The 15,303-nt window shown below is 39.6% G+C and overlaps 1 long non-coding RNA gene across 1 annotated transcript in view; it reads right to left on the bottom strand.

The window, feature by feature from the left end:
• Positions 1-15,303, bottom strand: part of LOC308177802 — a 53,968-nt gene that overhangs the window by 26,598 nt on the left and 12,067 nt on the right. Inside the window, exons 3-5 of the long non-coding RNA XR_013939415.1 lie at positions 7,988-8,179; positions 4,367-4,474; positions 427-526 (exon numbers count right to left, since the gene is read on the bottom strand). This is a non-coding gene — a long non-coding RNA (uncharacterized lncRNA). The remainder of the gene's footprint in view (positions 1-426; positions 527-4,366; positions 4,475-7,987; positions 8,180-15,303) is intronic.

Raw genomic sequence — 15,303 nt, 5'->3', positions numbered from 1 at the left:
GAAATGGTACCCTAACTTCCACATCAAACCAGGATAAAAATACTGTGAGAATGCCACATTTTATGCTTTCATTTTCTTATTCAAGGAGATGCTTGATTCAAGAATGACAAAAGTCTTCTGTTTAAGCACAAAAGAAAAATTCTGGTTAAAGCTATTGTCTTCTCTGTGGTGATAGCAGGACTCACCTAATGGCATTAAACCTTCTCCTGCCTCCTTGTAACTTGTAACATCTGTTTTCAAAGCAAGTGATCATAGCTGTGTAATTTGTCCAGTAAAACCCGACTGAGGAAAGCTGCCTGAATTTGCAGGCGCTGATTTCCTCGCAGACCTCTACATTCCAGATATGGTTCCCTTCCCTCTCTCATTCACAAAGCAGCAATTTGCAAAGGTAATACTTCTCCAGCTTCAAAGCACAAGGCATCGCACCTAGACTCAGTGCTGGTACATCAGGAAAAACACCAATGAGGGTGCCAGCAGTGCAGCAGCCAACATAAAATCCAACCATCACTGATAGTTATTGTAAGACCTGGACAAAAAGAATAATTCATCTGATTAGTTTCGTCTTTGTCAGTACAATTAATTGAACTAATTCTCTGCAGATAGTTCTTGGTTGCTAGCATATTCCCAAGCACATTGCAGCAAGTATTAATTACTTCAAACTCAATTTGTTTTGCTTGATTGACCAATGAGGTCACAGTGCATTGTGGCTTCGTCTCTGAGTGCAAAGAACCAGCTTCTCAAAGAAATGCAAGTTTGCATCACCCAAATATCCGTCAACCATCAAAACTTCGATCTTTCTAGAAACATGCCTACAATCTTTGCTAGAGTAATTGGAGGAAATGTGTAGTGAAAATGAAACAAAGGAAAAAATATTTTCTTGCTTTGCCTCACTGCTGTATTGACTGATCTCATTTCTGTCTTCGTTTTCAAAACCAATTCAGGATCTCATGGCACACTTCCACAAAGAGGTAAGTTCAATGGAAAAAAAATATGAAGACAAAAAGTAAAGCTAAACAAAGTAAACAGCTGCTGCCAGTCAAGGCTGGAGAAGAGAATCAGAATTAACATGGAATTTGTAAATTTAGCAAATCTATTCTGAGAATTCTGAATGATGAATCACCCTTCCCAGCCTCCCTAACTTCCGATACGCCTTGAAAGAAAGTTCATTTGGTTTAACTCTGGCCCTCTGTCATCTTTCCACAAAAATATCCCAAAAATGCTGTTTCTCTAAAGGTGAGAATCTAGACAACCAGTCTAAAAAATTATCATAGACTGTTGCTTTTATCTTTCAGGCTATTTTATTAGACTATTTGAATTATACTGTAACTTGCTATGCATTTACCATGAAGTATTCCAGGCTTCTCCCTTTGTTTCCTTCATCACTGTTAGACATTTAGATTTCCACGCCCTGGGAAAGATTTGCCAGAAACACAGGTCAGGACCCCTGGAAGGACCCACGACTGGTCAAGCTGAGCAGCCCCGTGCACCCAGCTGGTACTAAAGCAAGAGCATCCTCCACAAGCAGTGTTGCAGAATGCCAGCCCCATACAGCAAGCAGCCTAGGAAAGCAAAGGGTATTAAAGATTTGACTATTGAGAAAATCTGGTTCTGTTCTCTACCTTTTTTTTTGTCCCACCTCTTTATTTGTCGTGCCTCACTCTCCCTAGATTGATGTTTCCTTTTCCTGCAAGCTCCATTCTCTGTGGTGTCTCTCCCTTTTCTACAGGTGCTCTTTTTAACCTCCTTTCTCCTCCCTTCTCTCTAACCCTTTTTTATTCTTTTACTTCTCATGGTCCTTCTCTGCCCTGTAACCTGCCACTTTCTGCTCAATAAGAGAACCATAAATCAATAGCACATACTGTGGTAGTGCTGGCTTTTCCTTTTATTTAAATTCTTGCCCTCGTACCAATCAATTAAAAACTCCACTAGCTCAGCTGGAAGGGAGAAAAAGTGCATGCAAGCTTTTTTTTCACATACTGTTTGAGAGCAGTGGTACACACAGATCTCGTGTGCCTGCACACATCCAGACACACGCACACCAGGATGGCACTTCAAATACAGGTGGTGTGTTAAGATACATGCTGTCATTTCTTTTGAGGTTTTGGTCTCCTTTCACTGTCAAGGCAGCAAAAGGAAAGGAAAACCAAGCTTTTGCTGTTTCCATATTGCATCTTACGCTCCTCAGAAAAACAATTTTTCCCCCAGAACATTGTGTCAGATGACAGAAATTATAATTTGTCATACAGCAATATTGATTTAAATGATTCCACTAAACTACTAAAAGATCAGGCTCTGAACATATTACTCATCCACTAATCAGTAGACAAGTTTGGCCGCAACAGTGCCAGATAGCTTTCATTTTGGACAAGGAATATATGCTCTATCCATACAGCCCCCCCAAGGGCTATATGGTATATATATATATATATATATACAAGGAATATATGCTCTATCCTACAGCCGGAGCCTGTGGCAGCAGCTGGGCAGCTGAGGGCACAGCCCCAGGTACCAGCTGTGGGGTGCCCAGGAGCCAGCACTCTCCATCAGCTGGACAGGAGTCCCATCTTGTCCTCACAGCAGGACCCCAACTGTAACACAAACTATAGTACAGGTAGTGTTGAATCAACCACCATTCATAAGGAAAAAAAAAAAGGAAAAAAAAAAAAAAGAAATTTGACTGAAAAAGTCCATTCCTGTGATGGCAGTCAGGATGAGTAAATTCACATTCATAATGCATTAAGTCACCAGCAAAGACACCTCCCCTATTTTTAGCAAGCAAAGGAGCCTACAATAGCTAGGGTCTTAGCTGAGACACTCCAGCTAAGCGCCAAAACCAGGTGGGACTACTCTGGGCCCATGTCCTTGCAACAGGGTGAATGAGTCAGTGTTAGCAATTGACAAGTCTTGCTCATTGGAGAAAACATTTTTCTCTTCAGGACTTAAAAAAAGTTTCATGTTCTTACACTACAATTTCCCATGACAGAAGTCTCCATGATCCTGAAACCCAGGTGCATTTTAAATAATTGTTTAGTACATCCTATTAGAAAGGCATCTAGTTGCTGTCTGGTGCCCAGGATAAATTCTAGTTTGTCCTTTGATGGTAAATGAGAGGCATAAATCAATGGCAATTGATCAGTAATTATACAAAATTACAGTATGCTTTTGTGATGTTTTTAAAAGAAAGTGTCATTTTGCTACTCAGCCTGACTAATTTCTGGCTCATATTGAATCATTGTGCCATGTTTGCAGCTCATTAAAGCCATGCTCACAGATCTCTCACCACTTTTTTTTTTTTTTTTGTAAAAAAACAGTGCAGAAATGGTGCTTTCTCCAGGCTTCTGCAGTACCTTTTGAATTGCCTTGAGGCAGCATGGCTTTGTCAGAGTAAAGCCAGCCCTGCATGCTGAACTTTTAACAAGACAGCTCAAATCTCACCATGGCAGCTAAAGCCAAGGTCTCTTACTCAACCCCTAGGACTGTCACACTGAGGTAAGGCTGGTAGAAAGGAGCTCAGAAAGAACAAAAGCACAAATACGTTAACGTACCAACAGATTGGTTAGTCCCAGTCTTGCTTCTTGCAGATCAACCAGACCCATGAAATCTGGAGCTAGAGCACAAAGCACAAACACATGTACAAACACAAATCCACGCACTCCACAAAATGACAGCACAAATCCCATTCAATAGTCTTTTTTTTTTTTTAAGGTTCCATACTGAAATAAGCATTCCTTAGAACATATCTATGCTTTTTTCCACTTTGAAAGAACTGATATGGCCTTAATTTATTTCCATTTGGTTTTACTCTGCTTCATTGTCCTGGAAAATTTTGCTGGAGAAATAGAAAAAAATAATCAAAAGTAACTAAGCCCTCCAAAACAATATTATCTTTTCTGTAATATCAAACCAGCACAAAAAACAATGAGAGGATCCCTTGCTGTGTAGACCTAATGTCCACCATGCATTTTTTTATGCCAGCTCTGTGAATAACTATAAAATATTATCAGCAAAAGTGGGTATTGCAACAATCATTAGGCAGCATTTTCCAATCATGCAGTCTTGCTCCATTAAGGCCAGGGTTAGACAGCAGGACAGCAATGCGTCTGAACAACATTACCATCACCAGCTGACTTCATCTGATTCTGTTGTTAAAGCAGTCACCAAGCCAACTGGAATTATCCAGCTTTCTAGGCACGTCTGATACCCATGGGCACTCACCGCTATTCAACGGCTGTGGTCACACAGTTACAAAAAATTTGGGGGCAAGATCAGCAGTGCTAACTGCAGTGGAGGTAACGGGTGGAAGCAGTTTGTCATTCATACTTCCGCACTTAGAGTGGACAAATTAATTCATCTTTCCCCTACTTACATGATGATTCTTATTCCTGCCATGCCTAGGGGACCTGGTTTAGATTGGGACTCCGTGGTATTGGCACCCTGCGTCCACGTAACAAGAGCAAGCTGTTTCTCTAGGAAGCTGGGAGAGAGAAAGCAAAGGAACTTGGTACTCCTGGAATCCAGATCAGAAGTCTGTCACAGAAAACAACCAAGGAAAATATTCAGCATAGGATACATCATTTTGGCTCCTCCTTCGTTACAGTAGAGTCTAAGATTTCTCTTTCAGAATAAGGATTTAAACCTGAGTTAACATTTGGACATACAAGTCCACTTTATTTTCTCAAGTGCCAAATGCCCAACTTTGGGTGAGATCATTGGCATCTTTGCTAAGCAGGATCATCAGGCCCCCAAAAGGACTTAGGATCTTAACTTTGGTTAATCTGCTTGACAACTTTGAAAACAATCTACCATCTGGTACCCAAATATATTCAGAGAATAAAAAACTCTCTGGCTGTGAGTAAAGAGAGAAACAATAGTCTGCAAACTTCCACTTTTCTTCTGCCATGAATAGTGAAGAATCTTACTGAAGCATTTTAATAGTATTTTGATGGACCAGGAACACTAGGAGTCATATGTCACATTAAAAAGCTAACAGAAATCTAGCAGAAGGAAATGAAAGCCTGTCTAGCAATATTTTGTTCTCTATTTTAATGAGAAAATTTAGCAATCATGATTTTTTTCCTGCCTTTTGTGTGTGTGTGTGTGTGTGTGTGTGCATTTCCTATCAACTTATTTAAGGAAATGCATCTTTGGCTGTCTTCCTTCTAGGTTACACTGATATATAGCCAATTCCAAGTACACGCTGTCATTGTTAACAACCCCTAACTTTAGCCAATTTAACATCTAAGTTGAATGACCAGCCTAACTAGGATCCCTGCAGAGCTCAATGGAAAAAAAGACATATTCCTTCAGATGCCAATTCAGTGAAAGCACCTAACCTGTACATCCTTATTTTTTATTTTCCCCCACTGCTAACTTATTTAAACACTGGTCGATTGTCCTCCAATGCCTGCTCAAAAGTTCCCCCTCTAACACCAGAGGGATTTAAGAATTTCTTGCACAGTTCATAGGGAAATAACCATGCAGCACCAGAGACACACGGTAAAAATACTCCCACTGCCCACATTACTCTGATTTACAGAGCAAGTAGTTAAATATAAAAACCAGCATTTCTGAAGTAACACTGTGGGTGCTGTCCCCAAGATATTCTTCCATCAATAAGGACACATGATCACAAATTAAAGAAGCGTGCTCCATGGCAACCATAATGAATAACATCACTTCAAGTGCTGCCAAAATGGCAACGTCTCAAATTTAATATTGCAATACGTTATCTGTTAATTAAAGAGCAAGGGCTAGTTTCAAAGGGTAACTACTAAGGTTTTAAAAATATGTCAGAGATAATATATTCCATGCATTGCTAATTATGTAGGCATCTTTTAAAACAAGCCAGAATTAATTATGTATCAGATCCACCCCCAGCATTAGGGAATAATTGAATTTCTTACACAAATTCGGCACAATAAGAGGCATTGTATGGACTGCATTCTGTGCCACGCTGCACACCGTGCTGGTAATGGGCTTGCACACCACACTTCACTCAATGGGGAGGCTGCTGCCAATTAACACTTAATACATGTTAATTTAAGATTTCCCTCTTCCAACTAATTGATATCTGATTAAACCCAGAATGGCTTTTTTTTTTTTAAAGTGTTCATTAAATATAAAATTTCCTCACAACTTTTGTGTTTTATATAAGGCCACAACCACAAAATATGTAGTTCATGTAATTTCCAAATCATTATAGAGTAATTGGACTTATCAGTTACATGCTAATTAAACTTGGACTGAATGCTCTTTCTGCGATCAATTGACATTGGGTAGATGCACAGTACCCATCTCATTAAGTTCAAATGCAACAGCTAAAGCATTTAAAATACAGCATGGATGCTTAGAGCATAAAAGCACGTCTATGCTGTTATACAGACAGCACCTGCACCTCTTGCGGCTGTAACAGAGTGAAAAATCCAGCAAAGCACCCAGAACAACCAGGCTTCGGGGCAGGCCACAAAGTGCAGCCCAAAATCTGGATTAACACCAATATTTTGCCTACACTATGCTCTGCTCTTACCATATTGCTACTAGTAATGATCTTGAATTGATTTATATCTAACTTTAGAGTACCCCAAATCCAGTAAAGCTCACAGCTTCCCAGGAACATGGTTTACACTCACTAGCAGATCGTACATATGTTAGGACACGGGGCCAGCTATTTTTGGAGACCAACACTCACTGCTTGCCTGCATTTAGCTCTTGCCATGCAACAGTTAAGAACTTGTAATTTCCACAGGATATTCATCATCTCTGAAGAAAAGCAAGGAAGAAGCACTGATACTTTCCCAGTCTGGATGTACTTTGCTCACTTGGAGACATATTTTGACAGTGTGACAGGACTGGGAGATAACAGTGCTGTTCCACGATGGGGAAAAAAAAAGGGGGGGACCAAAAGCACTTTAAGTCCACTCTGAGTTTCACTGCCTTTTATTCGGGAACAGCACAATTAGATGTGGGAAATTTGGAGACACAAGGTAATGGAGTGCAACTGCAAATGTTCCTAGTAATTAAGGAGCTAGAAAATATGACAAAACAGCTGCTTTAATAATTTTTTTCAAGATTTCTATCCATTAGCACTTCTCAGAAACTTTGCTAGGTATTGCTTCTCTGCTGGAATTGGTTTTGGTGGCTGGAACCAACAAAAACCAAACCGTGAGAAGCACGGAGCACACCTGGAATGAGCACCCAGAGCACATCCTCTGTTCCTTGCTGCGGAGCCTGCACAAAAATAAGCTGATAAAACTAGGGGAAACACAGAGATTACTAACCCACAGGGACAAAGCCAGTGCCCAGGTGGTTTGTCGTTTTGGTTTGTTTTTAAAGTATGCAGAGTTGTACAAACAAATACTTTGCAGATATTGATTTCTCAAGCTGATATTCCTGTAGTGCTAATTTGCAAGCATTCTGTGAGTTCAGAGATGACAGCCAAGCTTGAGTTTTATTTTTCTAATGAAAGCCTGAGAATTAGTAGAAAGATCTAGACAAGATGTCAGAGTCAATTACTAATGTGATGATCTTAAAATACAATTAAACACAGACAATGAGTATTTGCACTCATTGCAAACAAATCATCTTAAAATAGTTAATCTGACCACTCCAGACAAAGCTAATTTCCATGGCCTATACGAATAAAATCCTTTAAAAATAGTTTTCCTTTAAAAAAAATGAAAAACAATTCTAAAGCACGCCTGCAGTTATCATCAACTTCCAGCACAAGGAAAGTAATTATTTGCCTGAAAGCTAAAATGCTACGAGCTTTGTGCTTCTTATTAATGCCATCAGACTAATTGTTGAGCCTTACAATGCTGTAACAGCGACTACCCGATCTAACTTTGGGTATAAAAAAATTCTCCAGCTTTTTTGCTTTTAGACCAGCAGATCTAAACACATCCTCTGAAGTCAGCAAGGATCCAGGGAGGTGGCTTCTCCATGAAAAAATACTCAAGATTGCAGACTGCTTGGGGAAGCTGCTGCTTACCTGGAGACTTGCTCGGGTTCTGGTGCTGGTTTGCGTGTCTGGGACTACTGGATGTTGGTGGCTTGGGCAGTCCCAGCTCCTGGCCTGGCAGCAGTTAGCAGAAACTCCTCGTCTTCAAGCACGTGAAGAAATTCAGGTGGAAATCTGCTCCCTCCCTTCCCCTGTCTTGCTTCACCAGTTGCAGAACGAGGGCTATGGAAATTAAAGGAGTCTCTGAGTTTTAAATTGCATCATGCTTAAAATTAACATTCAACTCCCTGACATATACATCACCGCAGTAGGAACTCCTTTCCATTTGTTTATATGTTTAAGTGGAAAACAGGATTAGAGCTGACATATATTTTCATATGATTAGCTCTGATTTGGGTGGCAAATCTGCAAAGAGCTACAAAAATAAATAGATTCATATTTTATTATTATTATACTTGTGGGGTTTTTTTAATATATTTCAGAAAGATTACCTTAATGGCACACTGATTTTATTTGTGTATTGAATTACTTTTAATTGTCCCTTGTTTTAATCTTGTAGGAACTATAGCCTTTTAAATCATTATATTTCACTGTGAAGCTCCAAGAATGTCATCCACTTATAGGTACTGTATGCAACAAGATGTATTGCTGCTATTAATGCTCTTATTAGGGGTGTATGTTATGGCGTGAATGTCAGTTGATGCATCTTACGGGAACAAGAAAGCAAAAATGAAACCACGGCTCTTTCCTTTCTGGCACTTTAGCCTTTCAGTATTTTTTTTTTCATTAATAATTGATTGCTTTTATTTGGATGAAGGGAAGATGGCATCCCCTGTAACACTGTCATTTTGGACTGTCTTGTCAAGAGGAATGTGACTTTCTTCAAGCCAGCTGGGACCCAGCTAAGTGCAAAGCGGCAAACATTTTAAATTTGAGCTGTGTAAATCACCATTTTGTTGGTCTTTTCTATATTTTAGCATACTTCCTCAAGAACCCTTTGCACTTTTTTTTTTTTTTTGGTAATTGGAGAACTAAATCCAACTACAACTGTCTTTAGTGTAGGGGAAGTTAGCAATGCCATGTAAAGATAAGGTTGACTGACATTTTTTGCTGATAAAACTTCATTTTCAATCATCAGACAACCATTGGGACAAATTCTCTGCTACAGTTCAGCTTTTACATGAAGTTTCAGCTCGGGCTGTTCACTGCTTTCTGAAGTTAAAATCAGGCAAAATATATTGCTACAGACAAGGTAAAATAAACTTTAGAACCATTTCACTGATTTTTTTTTCCTTGCTTTTCCCATCATTCCCCCCTCCAGATCATTTTTCAGGTTTTTGTGAATAGTAAGATCCAATAAAAATCTACATCTTAAATACACCACTAATCTGTAGGACTGCATGCTGTTTCCTCCATTTAATAAATTGTTCTTTCCAGTATGAATCTCACTACATTAAGATAACTTAATTTTCACTTGCTACTGTGCTGTGCAGAAACCTGGTTTTGCTAGAGTTTTTCAGAGATCTTTATGAATTTGAGACCCATTTAAGTAATTCTGAGTTATCCAACTTTTTAAGGCAGACACCATAGCCATAAGCAACGCCGTGGATTCTCATCCCAGCCCAGCTATTTCTCCCTATTCCCAATGATAGGCTTCCTATGACAACAACAAGTTATTTCATTTTCCCTTCCCCCTGCCAAGTATAATTTTTCCTGCCACGCAGCATATAGAACTGACAAAATCCTCGCAGGATTTAAATTAAAGGTTGTTGCCAACATTTCACCTTCAAATGAGTGTAGCTTTTAATAAATTATATCAAATTCAGGAGAGGTACCATCGTGATTCACTCTAGAACATCTTGAGTGCTGGGGTATGCCAACAGAAATAATTAACTTCAACAAGGCTCTCTATTAAGATGCAGCATGCACTATTAAAGGAGTTGTAGTTTTGAACAAATGGTTCAACATGCTGGTGTCAAACGGAACCGTTCTCCCTCCTCCACTGCCTTGGCAGCCGTTGGACTTCATTAGGAGGAGCACAACATAAAAGCATGCAGACAGGTGCACAGCAGCATTAAGGACTCCACAACAAGATCAGAGCAACAGCTTGGTTTTTGCTGTTGACAGAACAGAGACTGTAAAAGACGATCCAGAGCCATGAAAAGGATTCAGGGTGAGTATTAAAATAATAATAATAATAATATATTTAATGAAAATACAAGCAATCCACAGTATAAGCACTGCCTCTAAAAATAAGGAAATTGCCAACATATACAAAGTGATTTATGTCTGTTGTCTCACTTAAGCCTGTGGAGATGTTTAAAAGGAAATTATGTCTAGAACTGGCAAAGCAACAATTCTATTTCCCAGCTTAAAAAAAAAATAAGAATTTAGCTCTTGATATCTACTGCATAAAGACCAATTCCCTGATCCTGAATATGTATTTAAAGGCTTAATTCACACTGAAATCAAATTACCAAACTTCATCTCCTTAACCTGTAGCTTTGCATGTGGAAAAAAAGTATCTCTGGAAATGTATTAACAGACATTTACAACACTCAAAAGCAAACCACTTAGAAAAAATGCTAGGTGTTAACTGAAATCAGGCTTGTTCTTCTAAATGAGATTCATCAGAGGGCTTGATGCTATCGCACTTCAAGAGGTGAGCAAGAAGGGACACGGAAGTATTTAGGATGTGTGCCAGCCATTAAGCCCAGCTTTGCTGCGATGTCTCAAGGAGCATGCACCAAAGCATTCTGAAGGACCCTGGCGATACTCCATGGGATGGAGCCATGTGATAAGTGCACATGGGTTGTGTACAAGGCCACCGCAAAATCATCCATCTCACAAGTCGAAACATCTATTAATTGTATATCCATCATTGTGAGACGTACAAGGACTCCACAAAGAGCCTAGAAATTGATATTAGACAAGCTCATCCCCAGTGACAATTATGTATACCAAAGTCACACCAGGATATGACAGAAATCAGGATGCTGTTGCTTTGGGCAGCTAGCAACAAGTTCTCGTGAACACGTAGGCCCTGGCTGCAAAGGCTATGGAGGAAGATTCTACACAAATATCCTTAATATAGGGCAAAAGTAGAGATACTCCCCTCCCAAACACTGACAGAAATCCTCCAGCCATCAGCAGCCCCCTGAGATGCCAGCATTGTGAGATGAGAAAAAAAACAACTGATATTTATTCTGCAAGTGAACTTGCAAAGCCCTATCCCAGCCAACACAGTCACGACGAATGGGTAAGTACTAAAAAAAAAAAATAAAAGCCTATTTACTACTTCTACGTACTAAGAGCAGCTTCTTGCCACTGTGAGAAGGGTGACACAAAGCTGAGGAAAGGGTAAGGTAAACAGCCATGCCCTGACACACTATGTGAGTTTACTTTTTGTTTTGCCTTTTTTGACAGTTAGACAACCTGCACCAGGGCCCCAAGCCACACACCACCCCAAAAACTTTACCTCTATCCTTGTGCAAAAGATGAGGTCTCAGGTATTCACAGCTGCATTTGTGCCACTAACAGGACTGGGCACACACCGACAAAAAAGTTCCTCCTTTCAGGCTATTAAAGTGTGCACATAACCACAGCTTTTCTGTAACGTTAGGGGGAAATCATAAAGCCAACAGTCAGCAGTTTTTCAGCTGGAATCTTTTCTCATGTGAAGAAAAATGAAACCAGACACTTGGTCACACAGGGCACGTGGGTAAAGACCAAAATAGGATGCCTTCTGCTGCCCATAGGAACACAAATAATAACACACTAATGATGTTAAGTGTCATGTTTATTTTCCCCTTGCAAAGCGATGCTTGCCCATGAAGAATCGCCTTTCTTTAAATAAAGCACCTTTCAAACAAGTTCATTAGAAAACCATCTGAGCGCTCCTGACAGTCAAGCTGGTGTGCGAGACAATGTCAAATTACTCATCGTGAATAAATTACCAGATGAATATAGTCTCCTGTTTTTCTTTTTTTCTTTTTCTTTTTTCCATTACTTGCTCATTTGCTAAATGTAACTACAGTGAATTTGTTGTTTTTCATTCACTAAGTAACCCACATGATTATTTATTTATTTATTTATTAATTATTCTGTGAGATGTATTACTGTAGTACTTTAAGGCTGTGGGCAGAATGAGGGCCTCAGCAAAGCACGGTATAAAAACTGTGAACAGAGAATGGTAACAAATTCCCAGCCCAACTAAACCTATAAACTAAATTTTCAAGACAAAGCATGTCAATAAGGGAAATGTAAAACAAGCAATACTTCTGGTCAAGTCAGTGACTGAATCAAAACTAGATTCAAGCCTTCTGGAAACTGCTAGGCTAATAATACAGGCTAGAAGAAAATTAGGGATGGCAAAAATGAGAGGTGAGAAAAAAACACATGGAGGATTTATGCTACTGATGGAGGATAAGTAGCAAATAGAAAATTAGACTGCAGTGGGATTATACTGACTGCCTGATTTTCAACCTTCAGATTATTTGTAAACTCAAGTGAGGTATGAGATTTTTCTGTTGCATTCTTTTTTTTTACTGAAATGGTCAAAATATGACAGTGACGAAAGGTGAAACAGCATGCAATCAGTGGATAACAAAAGAATTGCTGCAAAAAATAATGTCCAATACGCCAGCCTTCAGTATTCACATGAATGCAGTAGGAAGAAAGACAAGAACAGCAGCAAAGGGTCACATGCATGCCTCAAAACAAGCTTACAAGTAATTTTCACTATATCATGTTCACAGTGCTTGGCTTGTTGGCTCCAAGCTTCTCTATGTTTCTATTTGTTTTTCTTAAACGAGCAATTAGTCAAATCTGAGTTAATGAAGCTTGCTTAGTCATCCAAGGTCTGTAAAACTTTTCCAGGAGTCAGCATCTTCGCAACCTTTGAGATTCGTGACAGGCTTTGCTGACTGGCTTCTCCCAGCTTCTGAAATCCCATTTATCAGCTCATTTCAGGCATCTTTAGAAATGCAGGAGAGATGAAGAGGGAAGACATTGTCCCGTCAGGGTAGTTCATATCAGCTCCTTTAGACTAAAGATTGAGAGACTTAATCATCTCCGTTTGAGATGACAGTGAAATATACTCTCACATCAATAAAGATCAGGGTCGGGAGGGCGGGGGGAGCAGATTAGGAATAGGTCTGAGAAAATGCTGCTGCTCTCTATTGCTATATGGCAATTTGGAATTGGGGTTAAACCCACAGGGAATTATCAAACGTCTAGGATAAAAACTGAAAGCGCTGTTCTGATCAATAGCAGTTTGATGGCCTGGAACACTGAGAGGGAAAAAATGCTTTTCCCTCCTATTAGCTCCAACTGCAGGACTGAGAGGAGATGGAGAGGGCACATTCTGAAGCAAAAAGTATAAATACAGGGTCTTGCTCAGAACAGCTATTTGCCAGTGTTCTGCACAGACAGGAATCTCCCAGGTAAAGAAGGAAAAACACACCTATTAGACTTCACAGACGTGCAGCAAACAATTTGTCAGCAAAATTTCACTTTGATGATAGAGTTGTTATAAAAACACCACCAAAGCATCTTTTGACTTGGACTCTCAAGTAAAGCAAAGCCTTAAATCTGCCAAAGTTAGCATCAAGTATTTTAAACAAAACTTTAATTCAGATTTAAAAAAAAAAAAAAAAATCTTGGAGGAAAATGGGAAAAGGGAGAATGAAAAAATTCCTCCAAACACTGTGCCTGTCTTCTCTCAGATGCTAGTGACATGTCTGAATGATCGGTCCCCAGAACTGAACACGTGGACCTCTACATAGGAATTAAGAACTAAACTCTCAAAGTGAAGGCTACAGCAGACTCCTATTTTTAGTGCATTATTCATGGAGACATACAACCAAGACACGTGGATTATTGGATTACATGCACACATCCTCTCTCCTGGGGAGACAGTCTGAACTAATAGCAATGTAATCTGCCACCTCCTCCTTCCCATTCCACTTCTCAGACTCCGCATTTCTCCATCTGTTTCAAGGCCATATCTTAAGTCACCTTTTGTAGTGCCTCCTCTCACATAAATCCTTCTACAAGCTGAAATGTATCTTAAGAAATCAATTAGCTCAAGCAAATTAACCATGTGGCCTCACACCTACCTTCTGCACTTACTCCTACCTTCTCCATTTATCTCCTACCTTCCCATGGAGCCAGTGTCTCTTTCTTCCTGTGCAGTCATTGATCTCCTGAAACTATTTTAGAAATCTTGTCTCATGGGCTAGAATGATACAGAAGATAATCGGGGACTCAAATGCATCACCCTTCAGCAAGGAGGAGAGCCTTTCCAATCTGGAGGTCTGAACAAATTTGGGGGCCATCTTCAGCATCTAACCAAGCAAGGTTTTGATGTAAAAAACACCTCTTGCCTCTCTTTGTTAACCAGAGGCATGGCAGTTACTGGTCAATCACAGACTGTTGAACATACAAACTCATATCTGCAATGAACAGAAGATCAACACGCAGTGTGCATTTTGAGGAAAAACAAGAGTCAGTGTCAATTCCTTGGTAATTCACAGTAGATGTTTTTGTTGGTGGTTTTTTTGTTTGTTTGTTTTGTTTTTTCCTCTCTCTCATTACCAAGAATTTGAAAACAAGCAAAAGCTGCCAGATATGTACTCAGAACAGTGCATTTTCCATCTCTCCTATAGCAGTAATCTGATCCTAAGAGTTTAACAACTACCAACTGCTCACTGCCCAACAATATGCTATTTTAAATTATTTTACAAAATAATGTCTCAAATCTGCAGACCTCTCAATTTGCATTCACAAATACACCCATTTCCCACTGCAGATATCTAAAAAGATATCTACCTAACACTGGCAAACAAGCACAAATATTAGGATCTACTATTCTCGTTGCAGCTAATTTATTAGTTACACGCCATCCTTATGGGCTATGTCATCCAGGAATACATCTTGGAGGCTAAACTGGATTTAACCTGATTTCATACCCAGGGAGATATTTGCTGAAGAGGGATACAAGCCCTAATCCACTGGCTTTATTTGTACACAGCAAGTGACTCTTTCCAATGCATTTTTTGGCAAGTGCCTGCTGCAAGAGTCATTTCTCGAAACCCAGAGCATTTCTTGTAGAAGCTGTTTTCTACAAGCCGCAAGAGCCAAGGGATGATGAGGTGCAATAGGCATTGTAAGAGACCTTTGGGAAAACGCAAATCAGGCCTTTCTACAGTCAGCAGATACACACTTAGCCATAAAACCAAGGAAACATTGTGAAATGCAACTGTCAGCAATGAACACAGTTAGAAGAGTTCTTTCACAAGTCAGTTCCTTCATATTCACTGTTTCTGACTTTTATTTATTTCTTT

This window comes from Anser brachyrhynchus (assembly GCF_964034855.1).
Source record: "Anser brachyrhynchus genome assembly, chromosome: 14".
Lineage (NCBI taxonomy): Eukaryota > Metazoa > Chordata > Aves > Anseriformes > Anatidae > Anser > Anser brachyrhynchus.
Note: the sequence above shows the minus strand (reverse complement) of the source record. Positions and strands in the feature narration are given on the sequence as shown.